The sequence below is a fragment of the Schistocerca piceifrons genome, chromosome 2 (genome assembly GCF_021461385.2).
Source record: "Schistocerca piceifrons isolate TAMUIC-IGC-003096 chromosome 2, iqSchPice1.1, whole genome shotgun sequence".
NCBI lineage: Eukaryota > Metazoa > Arthropoda > Insecta > Orthoptera > Acrididae > Schistocerca > Schistocerca piceifrons.
Window position 1 is genome coordinate 948,294,760 of NC_060139.1, and position 16,027 is coordinate 948,310,786.

Here is a 16,027-nt window from a genome sequence, read left to right on the forward strand (position 1 = left end):
GAACACTTCGACTGAAATGTGCAGGAGCTCCATCGCACATGAACCACGTGTTGTGTCGTACTTTGTAAAGGCAAATGTTCTAGCAGCACAGGTAGAGTATCCCGTATGAAATCATGATAACGTGGGTCCATTGAGCGTAGGTGGAAGAACATGGGGCCCAATCAAGACATCGCCAACAATGCCTGCCCAAACGTTCACAGAAAAATCTGTGTTGATGACGTGATTGCACAACTGAGCGTGCGGATTCTCGTCAGCTCACACGTGCTGATTGTGAAAAATTTATAATTTGATGACGTTGGAATGAATCCTCATCCGTAAAAGAGAACATTTGCACTGAAATGAGGATTGACACATTGTTGGATGAACCATTTGCAGACGTTGTACCCGTGGAGGCCAATCAGCTGCTGATAGTGCCTGCACACGCTGTACATGGTACGGAAACAAATGGTTCTCCCGTAGCACTCTCCATACAGTGACGTGGTCAATGTTACCTTGTACAGCAGCAACTTCTCTGACGCCGACATTAGGGTTATCGTCAACTGCACGAAGAATTGCCTCGTCCATTGCAGGTGTCCTCGTCGTTCTAGGTCTTCCGCAGTCGCGAGTCATAGGCTGGAATGTTCCGTGCTCCCTAAGACGCCGATCAATTGCTTCGAACGTCTTCCTGTCGGGACACCTTCGTTCTGGAAATCTAACTCGATACAAACGTACCGCGCCACGGCTATTGCCCCGTGCTAATCCATACATCAAATGGGCATCTGCCAACTCCGCATTTGTAAACATTGCACTGACTGCAAAACCACGTTCGTGATAAACACTAACCTGTTGATGCTACGTCCTGATGTGCTTGATGCTAGTACTGTAGAGCAATGAGTCGCATGTCAACACAAACACCGAAGTCAACATTACCTTCCTTCAATTGGGCCAACTGGCGGTGAATCGAGGAAGTACAGTACATATTGACGAAACTAAAATGAGCTCTAACATGGAAATTAAGCATTTCCGCACACATGTCCATGTAACATCTTTTCTTTATTTGTGTGTGAGGAATGTTTCCTGAAAGTTTGGCCGTACCTTTTTGTAACACCCTGTATATAGCGCCAGTTCTACGCTATGTACAGCACTCTGGAGTGGCCAATGCGCTCTTGCGAGTTTGTGACTAATACTTTTCCTGGTGACCTTACTACCCTCAAAAATGACAACAAAAGAGGATTTCCACAGTAGTTTTATGAAAGTTTGTCTCTAAGCTTCATTCCTGCATTTTAGACGTCCTCTGGCGAAGCACAAAAAATTTAGCTGTTCGCTTTCAGCTCCCTCTGGCTTATGTTATCTGCACTCTTTCGAACCGTCCGTCTCCATAATGCGGCATTATTCCTCCGCTTTACGAATGCCGTTTCATCTCTAGAGCTCCTACTTAGTCGCTGCTATGCGAGCAGACGCATAAATCCTCCCTGAACCGGCCGCTCGACCTCAGGCCGGCGTTATCGCGAGGGAACACGCTGCGCAGCGACTGCGAGCGTAGTCGACACACTGGTCGATATCACTCGGCGTGCGACCCCGCTGCGAGAAAGTCGATACTGACAAAACAAACAGCTTACTGCGAAAGGCCTCTTTCCGTGGTGCCGACGCACTTGCTATTGTTTCCGTCGGGGCGGAACCAGCCTTCCCCGCTTACTTCACCGCGCGTATCTGCTTAAAACCTGCTAATGTGGGAAAAGCTGAACTAAGAGCTTTTCCATATTTATTGCTGTTCTCTATTAAGCTGTGCATCCAGATTGCTGAACCGCAACCTACTTCACCAAAACGTGACCCATGATCATAACAAAACATGTTTCAAGTTAAATTGCCACAAATAGAATTGGGGACAGCAGCCAAAAGCCTTGGCGTAACTTTTGACAAGGATATTACTTTGAAACAGCACGGCCAAGAGATGCGTCAAAGATCTATGTGCGTGGGGCAACCAATCCTTTCCATTCTTCTGAAGTCGAGAACTGGACATAGATATAAATGCTGATCTCTGTAAAGCGACAATAGTATGTGCTACCTTACATTGGAGTTAATCAGCGACTACGAGCTACGTCAGATCCAGATAGTACAAAATGACTCCTGTGGATAGTAAGAGCAACTGTGTTCAACAGAAATGACGATACACGATGATAGGCGTACATCAAAAAGCTGGGGGACCAGATAAAGCAGAGAGTGCCACTGGTTCATGAAAAAAAATACACAACATTAGTTGTTAAAGGTGCCACTTCAGAGAAGTAGGTACAAAATTCCTACAAACGGGCCCAAATGGCTCTGAGCACTATGGAACTTAACTTCTGAGGTCATCAATCCCCTAGAACTTAGAACTAATTAAACCTAACTAACCTAAGGACATTATACACATCCATGCCCGAGGCATGATTCGAACCTGCGACCGTAGCGGTCGCGCGGTTCCAGACTGTAGCGCCAAGAACCGCTGGGTTACTCCGGCCGGCCTACTACAAACGGAATACCGCTTCATAGTATCGAAATCATCAACTGACCGAATTTTAAAAATCTGTCAAATGTTTTAAATTTTTTTCTCATACAGAAATGAAAGGTTATTTAATTAACTTAAACGTTAGAGGAGTTAAATTGAACTTAGGTGGTCCCTGGGGCACCCTTTCGAGCGGTTAAATCAATAAGAAAATCCTCAGTGCTATACTAAAGATGTAGAGCCGCAACAGATTGGTAGGACTTCCCATACGATACGAAAAAAAGAACAAACTCATATTTTCTCATAAATTAAAAGAACGTACGAACTGTTTCCAACACATAGTTAACAAGAAACACCAATAAACCGTTTGTAATAATATGAGAGAGATAAGAACGTACACAGAATCTGGGCTACAGGGGCTGGCGAATTAAGTTTGATATTTCACGACAGATGACTCTGGGTACACTCGTTACTGGTCAGTATCGATTATTTTTTTCCCTAACTGATGCTGAACTGAAACGTCTATTCGTATGACAGGGCAGAATGTGAGTTCCGTTTAGGAAGCTGCTTTCCCCTGCCCCTAGCTGGACACATTCTTCAGACAGCTATTACAAGTAAAAGGTGTGTAAAATAAATCTGGTCTGGAAAATGTTTCGTGTACCTTACGATTGGCAACGCGATTTTAATCACCCCCAACAGCGGCGGATGATGTGAGCTGAGCCGTTTAGTCCATCCTGTATATTAAAATTTTAGGCCAGTGATGATACCTTTCCAATGAAGATTTAAACTTACCGAAAAATCCTGTCACTGGAAGGAAAATATTTTTAGGAGACTGCGTGAAATCTAAACTAGGATAGCTATTTGAGGACTCAAAGCCCACTGCAAACATTTTACGTCTTCTCAGTGACGAATTACGCTGATCTTCTCTGAACATTCGCCGTTCGTCAATACTTTCGAAAGGATCCCAGACTTAGCTATTCATAACCAGTGTGGCATTCATACTGTGTGTTACTGTTCATTAGGTTTGAAACTTTATCGTACGGTAACATCAATTCGAAATCCTTTGTTGGATTTTAGTGTTGTCGCTTGTGTAGCTGAAAACTACGATATGTCTGTCTGCCACATGTTAATGTAATTATTTGTATGTGTCAAAAGGTCTAATGTTTACCTACGTAAACGTTCTGTCATTTTCTTTGTCCTTTCCGTGCAAATAATATCTGTGTAAGTCGCATATCACTTTTATCTGTGTTTACGACATTCATTTGTCACCTGAAAATGGGCTAAGAAGCCGAAAGTCGTTTCGTGAATGAATAAATACAATTTTGGAGAAAATTAGAAAGCGTTTCCATATTTAATATTAATATAAATTTACGTTTACCTACTTAAAATAATATTGCATTAACTTATTATTTCGTCAGTTATAGAGAAAAATACCCTATTTGAAGCATCCTGTGTGCAGTTACTTACACATTACTAGGTCTAATTTGACACGGATGGGACAAACAGTTAGCCGCAGCCTTATGGTAGGAACCCTGCCGGAATTTTCCTGAAGTAATTTAAGGAAACCACAGCAAACTTAAACCAGGATGTGAGAAGTAAAACGCCATTATGATCCTCTGATACACAGACATCCCCAGAAAAAAAATGCACTTTCAAGTAACTGGTACCACGGCGGAAAGTGCAGGCGATACATATATATTTACGCTAGTAAAGTCCCTGCCGGCGGGACATTCCACGAAAACTATAATCCGATCAGACGAATGGGAGCAGCGACAGAAATGAAATCGCCTGGCGGGGAATATTATCCGATGTCGTTTCGGCGGCCAGCGCGTCAATAGCGCTGATAATTTATTCACGCAGCTCATCAACAGGGCGAATGGAGCTTTTACACACCTTACTGCTCGCTCCAAATTCAGGGAGTGGACGCCAATATGAACCATCAAACTTGTATGGGGTGATAGTCTCGCCGCAACCGCCGTAAAATTTCCGCTTTGTGCTACTGTCCTGCAATTTGTGGGCATCACCATAGGAACGCACAAGTCGCTTCTGTGCGATGAGGTGCAGAACCTCACAATGCGATTCATGATGACGATTAGAGTTCAATAACCTCGTCGTAGACGGAACGTGAAACCCTAATCTCTCATCACATCCCTGGAAACGTCACACCATACAGATTTGTGTGCTAATAATCTCGTTGTATTTGACTAAAATTTGAATGGCTTAACCTGAGTCATCCTTAGATGCGATCACCACCACGGCCATTTGTCATTTCTGAGTACAACCCTCTTACATTCTGCTTCACACATAACACTCTTCAGATGTATACAAAAAATTCGTATTCCTTCTTTTTACCCATCTTACATCACGGCGTTTCTGACTACGTAGAAACCAGTAAAATAAAAACAAAATCCTTAATTCACGTGCTGTCAATTCTAAGGAGAAAAAGAAAAAGACGCACCACGAAGGAATTATGAGAACGGCACGGAAATCGGTAGGTGTGATGTACATTTACAGACAAATAAAATGATTACAACTTCCTGGCAGATTAAAACTGTGAGCCCGACCGAGACTCGAACTCGGGACCTTTGCCTTTCGCGGGCAAGTGCTCTACCAACTGAGCTAACGAAGCACGACTCACGCCCAGTACTCACAGCTTTACTTCTGCCAGTACCTCGTCTCCTACCTTCCAAACTTTACAGAAGCTCTCCTGCGAAATCTGCCAGGAAGTTTCATATCAGCGCACACTCCGCTGCAGAGTGAAAATCTCATTCTGAAAATGATTACAGTTTCAAACTGGATGGTTTATTCAAGAGAAACAGCAACACAAATTTAGTAGGTCAAGAACACGTTGGTCCACCGCCGACTGCTATGCAACATCTACATCTACATCTACATTGATACTCCGCAAGCCACCCAACGGTGTGTGGCGGAGGGCACTTTACGTGCCACTGTCACTACCTCCCTTTCCTGTTCCAGTCGCGTATGGTTCGCGGGAAGAACGACTGTCTGAAAGCCTCCGTGCGCGCTCTAATCTCTCTAATTTTACATTCGTGATCTCCTCGGGAAGTATAAGTAGGGGGAAGCAATATATTCAATACCTCATCCAGAAACGCACCCTCTCGAAACCTGGCGAGCAAGCTACACCGCGATGCAGAGCGCCTCTCTTGCAGAGTCTGCAACTTGAGTTTATTAAACATCTCCGTAACGCTATCACGGTTACCAAATAACCCAGTGACGAAACGCGCCGCTCTTCTTTGGATCTTCTCTATCTCCTCCGTCAACCCGACCTGGTACGGATCCCACACTGATGAGCAATACTCAAGTATAGGTCGAACGAGTGTTTTGTAAGCCACCTCCTTTGTTGATGGACTACATTTTCTAAGCACTATCCCAATGAATCTCAACCTGGTACCCGCCTTACCAACAATTAGTTTTATATGATCATTCCACTTCAAATCGTTCCGTACGCATACTCCCAGATATTTTACAGAAGTAACTGCTACCAGTGTTTGTTCCGCTATCATATAATCATACAATAAAGGATCCTTCTTTCTATGTATTCGCAATACATTACATTTGTCTATGTTAAGGGTCAGTTGCCACTCCCTGCACCAAGTGTCTATCCGCTGCAGATCTTCCTGTATTTCGCTACAATTTTCTAATGCAGCAACTTCTCTGTATACTACAGCATCATCCGCGAAAAGCCGCATGGAACTTCCGACACTATCTACTAAGTCATTTATATATATTGTGAAAAGCAATGGTCCCATAACACTCCCCTGTGGCACGCCAGAGGTTACTTTAACGTCTGTAGACGTCTCTCCATCGATTCGACAGAGTTGTGGGCTTTCCTCCTGAGAGATATCGTGCCAAATTACACTATGTGATCAAAAATATCCGGACACCCCCAAACACATACTTTTTTCATACTAGGTGCATTGTGCTACCACCTACTGCCAGGTACTCCATATTAGCGACCTCAGTAGCCATTAGACATCGTGAAAGAGCAGAATGGAGCACTCTGTAGAACTCACGGACTTCGAACGTGGTCAGGTGATTGGGTGTCACATGTGTTATATGTCTGTATGCGAGATTTCCACACTCCTAAACATCCCTAGTTCCACTGTCTCCGATGTGATAGTGAAGTAGAAACCTGAAGGGACACGTACAGCACAAAATCGTACAGGCCGACCTCATCTGTTGACTGACAGAGACCGCCGACATTTGAAGAGGGTCGTAATGTGTGATAGGCGGACATCTATCCAGAGCATCACACAGGAATTCCAAACTGCATTAGGATCCGCTGCAAGTACTACGACAGTTATGCGGGAGGTGAGAAAAATTGGATTTCATGGTCGAGCGGCTGCTCATAAGTCACACATCACGCCGGTAAATGCCAAACGACGCCTCGCTTGGTCTAAGGAGCGTAAACACTGGACGATTGAGTGGTGGAAAACGTTCCGTGAGTGACGAATCACGGTACACAATGTGGCGATACGATGGCAGCGTGTGGGTTTGGCGAATGCCCGGCGAACATCTGCCATCATGTGTAGTGGCAACAATAAAATTCGGAGGCGGCAGTGTTATGGTGTGGTCGTGTTTTTCATGGAGGGGGCTTGCAACCCTCGTTGTTTTGCGTGACACTATCACAGCACAGGCCTACATAGATGTTTTAAGCACCTTCTTGCTTCCCACCGTTGAAAAGCAATTCGGGGATGGCGATTGCATCTTTCAACACGATCGAGCACCTGTTCATAATGCACGGCATGTGGCAGATTGGTTACACGACAGTAACAATCCTGTAGTGGACTGGCCTGCACAGAGTCCTGATCTGAATCCTACAGAACACCTTTGAGACGTTTTGCAACGCCATCTTCGTGCCAGGCCTCACCGACCGACTTCGATACTACAACTCAGTGCAGCACTCGGTGAAGAATGGGCTGCCATTTCCCAAGAAACCTTCCAGCAGCTAATTGAACGTATGCCTGCGAGAGTGGAAGCTGTCATCAAGGTTAAGAGTGGGCCAACACCGTACTGAATTCCATCATTACCATTGGAGGGTGCCACGAACTTGTAACTCATTTTCAGCCTGGTGCCTGGATTCTTTTGATCACATAGTGCACCCGTGGTCTAGGGGTAACGTCTTTGATTCATAATCAGAAACTCCTTCGGTCCCGGGTTCGATCCCCGCCACTGCCTAAATTTTGATAAATAATCAGCATTGGCGGCCGAAGACTTCCGGGATAAGAAGTCAGTCTCATTCTGCCAACGGCCTTCTCAAAGAGGGCGGCGGAGCCGATAGAGGTTCAGGGCACTCTCTTGTCCTAGGGGTGGGAAATTGCCCCTAAAGGCGGAAGAATCAGCAATGATCAACGACATGAGGATGCAGAAGGCAATGGAAACCACTGCATTAAAGACACGTAACGTGTATCCGCAGGACATGTGGCCTGTAATTGAAGAAGTGTCATGATGATCTCTCCATTGGCAAAAGATTCCGGAATAGTCCCCCATTCGGATCTCCGGGAGGGGACTGCCAAAGGGGAGGTTACCATGAGAAAAAGATTGAATAATCAGCGAAAGGATAACGTTCTACGAGTCGGGGCGTGGAATGTCAGAAGCTTGAACGTGGTAGGGAAACTAGAAAATCTGAAAAGGGAAATGCAAAGGCTCAATCTAGATATAGTGGGGGTCAGTGAAGTGAAGTGGAAAGAAGAATAAGATTTCTGGTCAGATGAGTATCGGGTAATATCAACAGCAGCAGAAAATGGTATAACAGGCGTAGGATTCGTTATGAATAGGAAGGTACGGCAGAGGGTGTGTTACTGTGAACAGTTCAGTGACCGGGTTGTTCTAATCAGAATCGACAGCAGACCAACACCGACAACGATAGTTCAGGTATACATGCCAACGTCGCTAGCTGAGGATGAACAGATAGAGAAAGTGTATGAGTATATTGAAAGGGTAATGCAGTATGTAAAGGGGGACGAAAATCTAATAGTCATGGGCGACTGGAATGCAGTTGTAGGGGAAGGAGTTGAAGAAAAGGTTACAGGAGAATATGGGCTTGGGACAAGGAATGAAAGAGGAGAAAGACTAATTGAGTTCTCTAACAAGTTTGAGCTAGTAATAGCGAATACCCTGTTCGAGAATCACAAGAGGAGGAGGTATACTTGGAAAAGGCCGGGAGATACGGGAAGATTTCAATTAGATTACATCATGGTCAGACAGAGATTCCGAAATCAGATACTGGATTGTAAGGCGTACCCAGGAGCAGATATAGACTCAGATCACAATATAGTAGTGATGAAGAGTAGGCTGAAGTTCAAGACATTAGTCAGGAAGAATCAATACACAAAGAAGTGGGATACGGAAGTACTAAGGAATGACGAGATACGTTTAAAGTCCTCTAACGCTATAGATGCAGCAATAAGGAATAGCGCAGTAGGCAGTACAGTTGAAGAGGAATGGACATCTCTAAAAAGGGCCATCACAGAAGTTGGGAAGGAAAACATAGGTACAAAGAAGGTAGCTGCGAAGAAACCATGGGTAACAGAAGAAATACTTCAGTTGATTGATGAAAGGAGGAAGTACAAACATGTTCCGGGAAAATCAGGAATACAGAAATACAAGTCGCTGAGGAATGAAACAAATAGGTAGTGCAGGGAAGCTAAGACGAAATGGCTGCAGGAAAAATGTGAAGACATCGAAAAAGATATGATTGTTGGAAGGACAGACTCAGCATACAGGAAAGTCAAAACAACCTTTGGTGACATTAAAAGCAACGGTGGTAACATTAAGAGTGCAGCGGAAATTCCACTGTTAAATGCAGAGGAGAGAGCAGAGAGGTGGAAAGAATACATTGAAAGCCTCTATGAGGGTGAAGATTTGTCTGATGTGATAGAAAAAGAAACAGGAGTCGATTTAGAAGAGATAGGGGACCCAGTATTAGAATCGGAATTTAAAAGAGCTTTGGAGGACTTACGGTCAAATAAGGCAGAAGGGATACATAACATTCCATCAGAATTTCTAAAATCATTGGGGGAAGTGGCAACAAAACGACTATTTACGTTGGTGTGTAGAATATATGAGTCTGGCGACATACCATCTGACTTTCGGAAAAGCATCATCCACACAATTCCGAAGACGGCAAGAGCTGACAAGTGCGAGAATTATCGCACAATCAGCTTAATAGCTCATGCATCGAAGCTGCTTACAAGAATAATATACAGAAGAATGGAAAAGAAAACTGAGAATGCGCTAGGTGACGATGAGTTTGGCTTTAGGAAAAGTAAAGGGACGAGAGAGGCAATTCTGACGTTACGGCTAATAATGGAAGTAAGGCTAAAGAAAAGTCAAGACACTTTCATAGGATTTGTCGACCTGGAAAAAGCGTTCGACAATATAAAATGGTGCAAGCTGTTCGAGATTCTGAAAAAAGTAGGGGTAAGCTATAGGGAGAGACGGGTCATATACAATATGTACAACAACCAAGAGGGAATAATAAGAGTGGACGATCAAGAACGAAGTGCTCGTATTAAGAAGGGTGTAAGACAAGGCTGTAGTCTTTCGCCCCTACTCTTCAATCTGTACATCGAGGAAGCAATGATGGAAATAAAAGAAAGGTTCAGGAGTGGAATTAAAATACAAGGTGAAAGGATATCAATGATACGATTCGCTGATGACATTGCTATCCTGAGTGAAAGTGAAGAAGAATTAAATGATCTGCTGAACGGAATGAACAGTCTAATGAGTACACAGTATGGTTTGAGAGTAAATCGGAGAAAGACGAAGGTAATGAGAAGTAGTAGAAATGAGAACAGCGAAAAACTTAACATCAGGATTGATGGTCACGAAGTCAATGAAGTTAAGGAATTCTGCTACCTAGGCAGTAAAATAACCAATGACGGACGGAGCAAGGAGGACATCAAAAGCAGACTCGCTATGGCAAAAAAGGCATTTATGGCCAAGAGAAGTCTACTAATATCAAATACCGGCCTTAATTTGAGGAAGAAATTTCTGAGGATGTACGTTTGGAGTACAGCATTGTATGGTAGTGAAACATTGACTGTGGGATAACCGGAACAGAAGAGAATCGAAGCATTTTAGATGTGGTGCTATAGACGAATGTTGAAAATTAGGTGGACTGATAAGGTAAGGAATGAGGAGGTTCTACGCAGAATCGGAGAGAAAAGGAATATGTGGAAAACACTGATAAGGAGAAGCGACAGGATGATAGGACATCTGCTAAGACATGAGGGAATGACTTCCATGGTACTAGAGGGAGCTGTAGAGGACAAAAACTGTAGAGGAAGACAGAGATTGGAATACGTCAAGCAAATAATTGAGGACGTAGGTTGCAAGTGCTACTCTGAGATGAAGAGGTTAGCACAGGAAAGGAATTCGTGGCGGGCCGCATCAAACCAGTCAGTAGACTGATGACAAAAAAAAAACCTTTCTGGCCAATCAGTAGAAACTCTCGCCACGTGCGGACAGGGATAACCTTGCTGACACGTAAGCCCACGATGTCTTGTAATTAAGTGCATAAAAAGGGGCATAGAATATCGTCGACGTACCGCTGTGCTGTGTTGTGACCATAGAAAATTTTAATTTTTATTCTTGCTTTTGTGACCATAATAAGAGTCCAGGCTCCATAAGCAAACAGCCAGCCGACATTAAGAAATAGTCCACCAGGATGTAGGGAGAAGATAAGCGGCGGAGGTTGCCAAGTATGGCTTGTTGAACAAATAACTTAGTGTTTGACTTCCTGCCAGAGGAAGCAGCATGAATCAAACTCGCGCAATCGAAGACGCAAACACCAGGACGATAATACAGCAAGAGAGAGTGTCAGTCACATGCGGAAAAGACTCGTGTGGAACCAAATTAAGTTGTGTGCAGCTAGAAACGAAAGTGTCGTGTGGAACCATAGGCATTCTTGTGCAATCCGATCACTTAGAAATGAAAGGGTCGTGTGAAACAAATTAACTTGTGTGCACCCAAGTACATGAGAAACGAAATAAAAGGTCAAGCAGCGGAATAGCTGGAAGCAGAGATTCAGATGCAGATTCAGAGCCGGTGCCGGCAGTTTGGAGATTCCGCAGCGAGACGCAAGAGGGGCCGAGTAGGCCCATAGCAGCTGATACAGCAGATACAGACTTCAACTACGAGAAGACGTTGATAGACTCTGGTTGACACTCAGGAACTGCAGATCAAGTAGGATTTTTAGAGTTTCATTGGAATAGTGCTGAACAGAGTCTTGTACTTGTTTGTTATATGTACCGGCAATTAGCTTTGAAGTAGCAAGTCCGAATAAATAGACTGAATCTTACTAAGGGTTTTATGGTCCAACACCTCACATATGTATATGTGAGAATAAACTTGATAGAAACTAACCAATCTTTTCTGCCTATTGCAATTCGGTAACCTATTTTCAGGAAACTTATTTGCTTCAAACCAAGGAGAGTCTCTCCCTCTCATCTCCGATATAAAGGTTGACAGCAATTTATAACTAACCCATTGTCGTTGACGTCCCGATTGCGCTACGCAGTTCGAACTTGCTTCATTCAGGTATAGTGAGGCTGTGCCGGGACACGACAGCTGTAAAGGTGCCGCAGATGGCAACCAAAGGGTTCCTGCTATGGAATGAAACGGCAAATCGGACCATCACTCCTGGTTTACGGGCCGTATGAAGGGCGACAATCAGATAGGTGTCCCGCTGCTGTCCCAGGCGTCTCTAGTCACGACTTTGGCCTAGAATCTCATGGACTACAACAGCATTGCGTTCAGTAATGAGTTTCGCTTCGAAATGAGCCCCGATGACTAGCGAAGATGTGTCTGGAGACACCCCAGACGGTGGTGGGATAGCAGTCTGACAATCAGCCGCCATACGACACGACAAGCAGAAGTGGTGGTCTGGGATGTCATTTCTGTTCCCAACAACACCCCTTTGGTTGTCGTCCGCAGCACCCTTACAGAACAGCGCTATGTCTACGATATTCGACGCCCCGTTTTGTTGCCCTTCATGGCAAGAACCCAGCGTTTGTCAGTATTATGTACCCTAGGTAACTAAATACACTCCTGGAAATGGAAAAAAGAACACATTGACACCGGTGTGTCAGACCCACCATACTTGCTCCGGACACTGCGAGAGGGCTGTACAAGCAATGATCACACGCACGGCACAGCGGACACACCAGGAACCGCGGTGTTGGCCGTCGAATGGCGCTAGCTGCGCAGCATTTGTGCACCGCCGCCGTCAGTGTCAGCCAGTTTGCCGTGGCATACGGAGCTCCATCGCAGTCTTTAACACTGGTAGCATGCCGCGACAGCGTGGACGTGAACCGTATGTGCAGTTGACGGACTTTGAGCGAGGGCGTATAGTGGGCATGCGGGAGGCCGGGTGGACGTACCGCCGAATTGCTCAACAGGTGGGGCGTGAGGTCTCCACATTACATCGATGTTATCGCCAGTGGTCGGCGGAAGGTGCACGTGCCCGTCGACCTGGGACCGGACCGCAGCGACGCACGGATGCACGCCAAGACCGTAGGATCCTACGCAGTGCCGTAGGGGACCGCACCGCCACTTCCCAGCAAATTAGGGACACTGTTGCTCCTGGGGTATCGGCGAGGACCATTCGCAACCGTCTCCATGAAGCTGGGCTACGGTCCCGCACACCGTTAGGCCGTCTTCCGCTCACGCCCCAACATCGTGCAGCCCGCCTCCAGTGGTGTCGCGACAGGCGTGAATGGAGGGACGAATGGAGACGTGTCGTCTTCAGCGATGAGAGTCGCTTCTGCCTTGGTGCCAATGATGGTCGTATGCGTGTTTGGCGCCGTGCAGGTGAGCGCCACAATCAGGACTGCATACGACCGAGGCACACAGGGCCAACACCCGGCATCATGGTGTGGGGAGCGATCTCCTACACTGGCCGTACACCACTGGTGATCGTCGAGGGGACACTGAATAGTGCACGGTACATCCAAACCGTCATCGAACCCATCGTTCTACTAATCCTAGACCGGCAAGGGAACTTGCTGTTCCAACAGGACAATGCACGTCCGCATGTATCCCGTGCCACCCAACGTGCTCTAGAAGGCGTAAGTCAACTACCCTGGCCAGCAAGATCTTCGGATCTGTCCCCCATTGAGCATGTTTGGGACTGGATGAAGCGTCGTCTCACGCGGTCTGCACGTCCAGCACGAACGCTGGTCCAACTGAGGCGCCAGGTGGAAATGGCATGGCTAGCCGTTCCACAGGATTACATCCAGCATCTCTACGATCGTCTCCATGGGAGAATAGCAGCCTGCATTGCTGCGAAAGGTGGATATACACTGTACTAGTGCCGACATTGTGCATGCTCTGTTGCCTGTGTCTATGTGCCTGTGGTTCTGTCAGTGTGATCATGTGATGTATCTGACCCCAGGAATGTGTCAATAAAGTTTCCCCTTCCTGGGACAATGAATTCACGGTGTTCTTATTTCAATTTCCAGGAGTGTATAAAGTTTAGTATTTCTTATCTTAGTATATAAAATTATCGTGTCACAGTGTTAGTTGCCATACTCCTCCGAAACTGCTCGATCGATTCTGATAAAATTTTACATATATATTCTGTAGGTCTGGGAATCGGCCGTAATCTACTTTTCATACCCCTAAGTGATAAGGATGGTCCACCCCAAAATTTTTTTTCTTTATATTTTTGGGACAGAACTTTTTATTTTTATTTTTTTATGATGTGGCATTAAAAAATACACACAAACCTAAATTTTCACCCTTGTACCACCAACCCCTATTTTTAATAGCGATTTTAGTAATTTTCAACTCCGGTCGATAACTGATCAATCATCACTTGATCAGTTATCCCCGCCAGGTGTCTATCGGTGATAGGCTTTCACTATTGGATAGATAGGTAATTGAAGAAAACGTATCAAAAGCAACGACACAAATATCCCTTTTGAATCAACGTAACTAGACCGAGAAGTTTAACTAGGTAGCACGAGTCATTCGCCAAACCGACATTTAGGCCTAGCGCACACGCACCGATTTTTATCGCATGGAAATATATCGTACGATTAAATTATTTTAGTGGAACAAATAAGTTCCTATGACCTCCTTTGTTCCTCTAAAAGAATTTAATCGTACAATATTTTTACGTACGATAAAAAACGATGCGTGTGCGCTTGGCCTTATTCATAATGCTGGCGAACACATTTCGCCACGAAATTGCCGCTATGTTTGTATGCTCATGGACGAACCGTGTTTCGGCTGCAGTTGTTAAATCCGAGCGATCTGCCGTACAAACTCTAGAACTAATAGTGGCTGATGTGCAATCAAAGAATAAATACATTAAGGGATTGATTATGTTTTTAAGTAATACTTCCGTAATTTGTGATGTGATTATACATATAATTTCAAGGAATAAATTACAATAAATTAAAAAATGTTTGGTGTTTTGTTACTTTTATATTCTTTCATCGTTTACAGTGCTCCCTGCCTCTTCCACTCATATACCAAATCACATACCTACAATAAGTTAGTTTTTTTTTTCTACCAAAATATTCCCTAGAGATAATTTATATGGCGAAGCTACGTTTGCCGGGTCAGCCACAACACAAAGATTTTCAGAGGCGGAACGAAGTTCTCCGGGTATAGCTAGTAACTGTATAACATTTGACTATCCAGTTATTTCATTTAATACATTGATGAGACTCAAAAACGAAAAGAATCACAGTAATAATATACTCAACGTGATGTATTAACACCGCTATTATAATTATTTACAACAAAAAATGACTGTATTTTACTTTTAGAAGTGATATATAGTGACTACTAGCAATTGATATACGGGCTGGGAAAAATAAAACTAATGCGGAAAATATTTCATGCACCGTAAGATTTGGGTTGCCAGGTCTCCCGCACTGTGACATTGCTTTTCAGTGCCCAGTCTCACGTATTTAGGAAGACATACCTCGTATTTCATTCTAATATGATATTTTGTGCTTGAACTTTGGATTACCGAAGTATTCTGAGCGGCAGATCGCACTATACTTCGGCATCACAGCTTTGTTCCAAAGTAGTAATGAACCTACTAAGCAGTGCATTGGCATCACTAACAGCAATAACAATGAATCTGGAAATGACTTGATTCTTCAGGACTACTTTAATTTTTTTCTTACATTGGCAATATTTTTCTCAAGAGTTTGAAGGAAATAGAAGACTCCCATCTAAATATTATCGAAACCTACATTGCCATTAAGGAACTTCTTGATAAAAATACGCCAGTTTTTTTTTTTGTTTTTTTTTTTTGGGGGGGGGGGGGGGAAGTGCGATACACAAAGTTTTGAATTTGTTAGATACAAATGTTAAAAGATCGACAGAAAACAATTTCAATGGTTTCTTTTGGTCATTACATCCATGCCCACACAAGCCTTTCAATATTTCAAAGAATGTGCGGATTAATTATCGTCTTCGTCTTTCCCTAACCAAAGGAATTAATTTCAGATAGCTGCAAGAATTTTAAAATATTTTGAATTATGTGTAAATGAAGATGAACTTAACGAGCGGTTCTGTAGT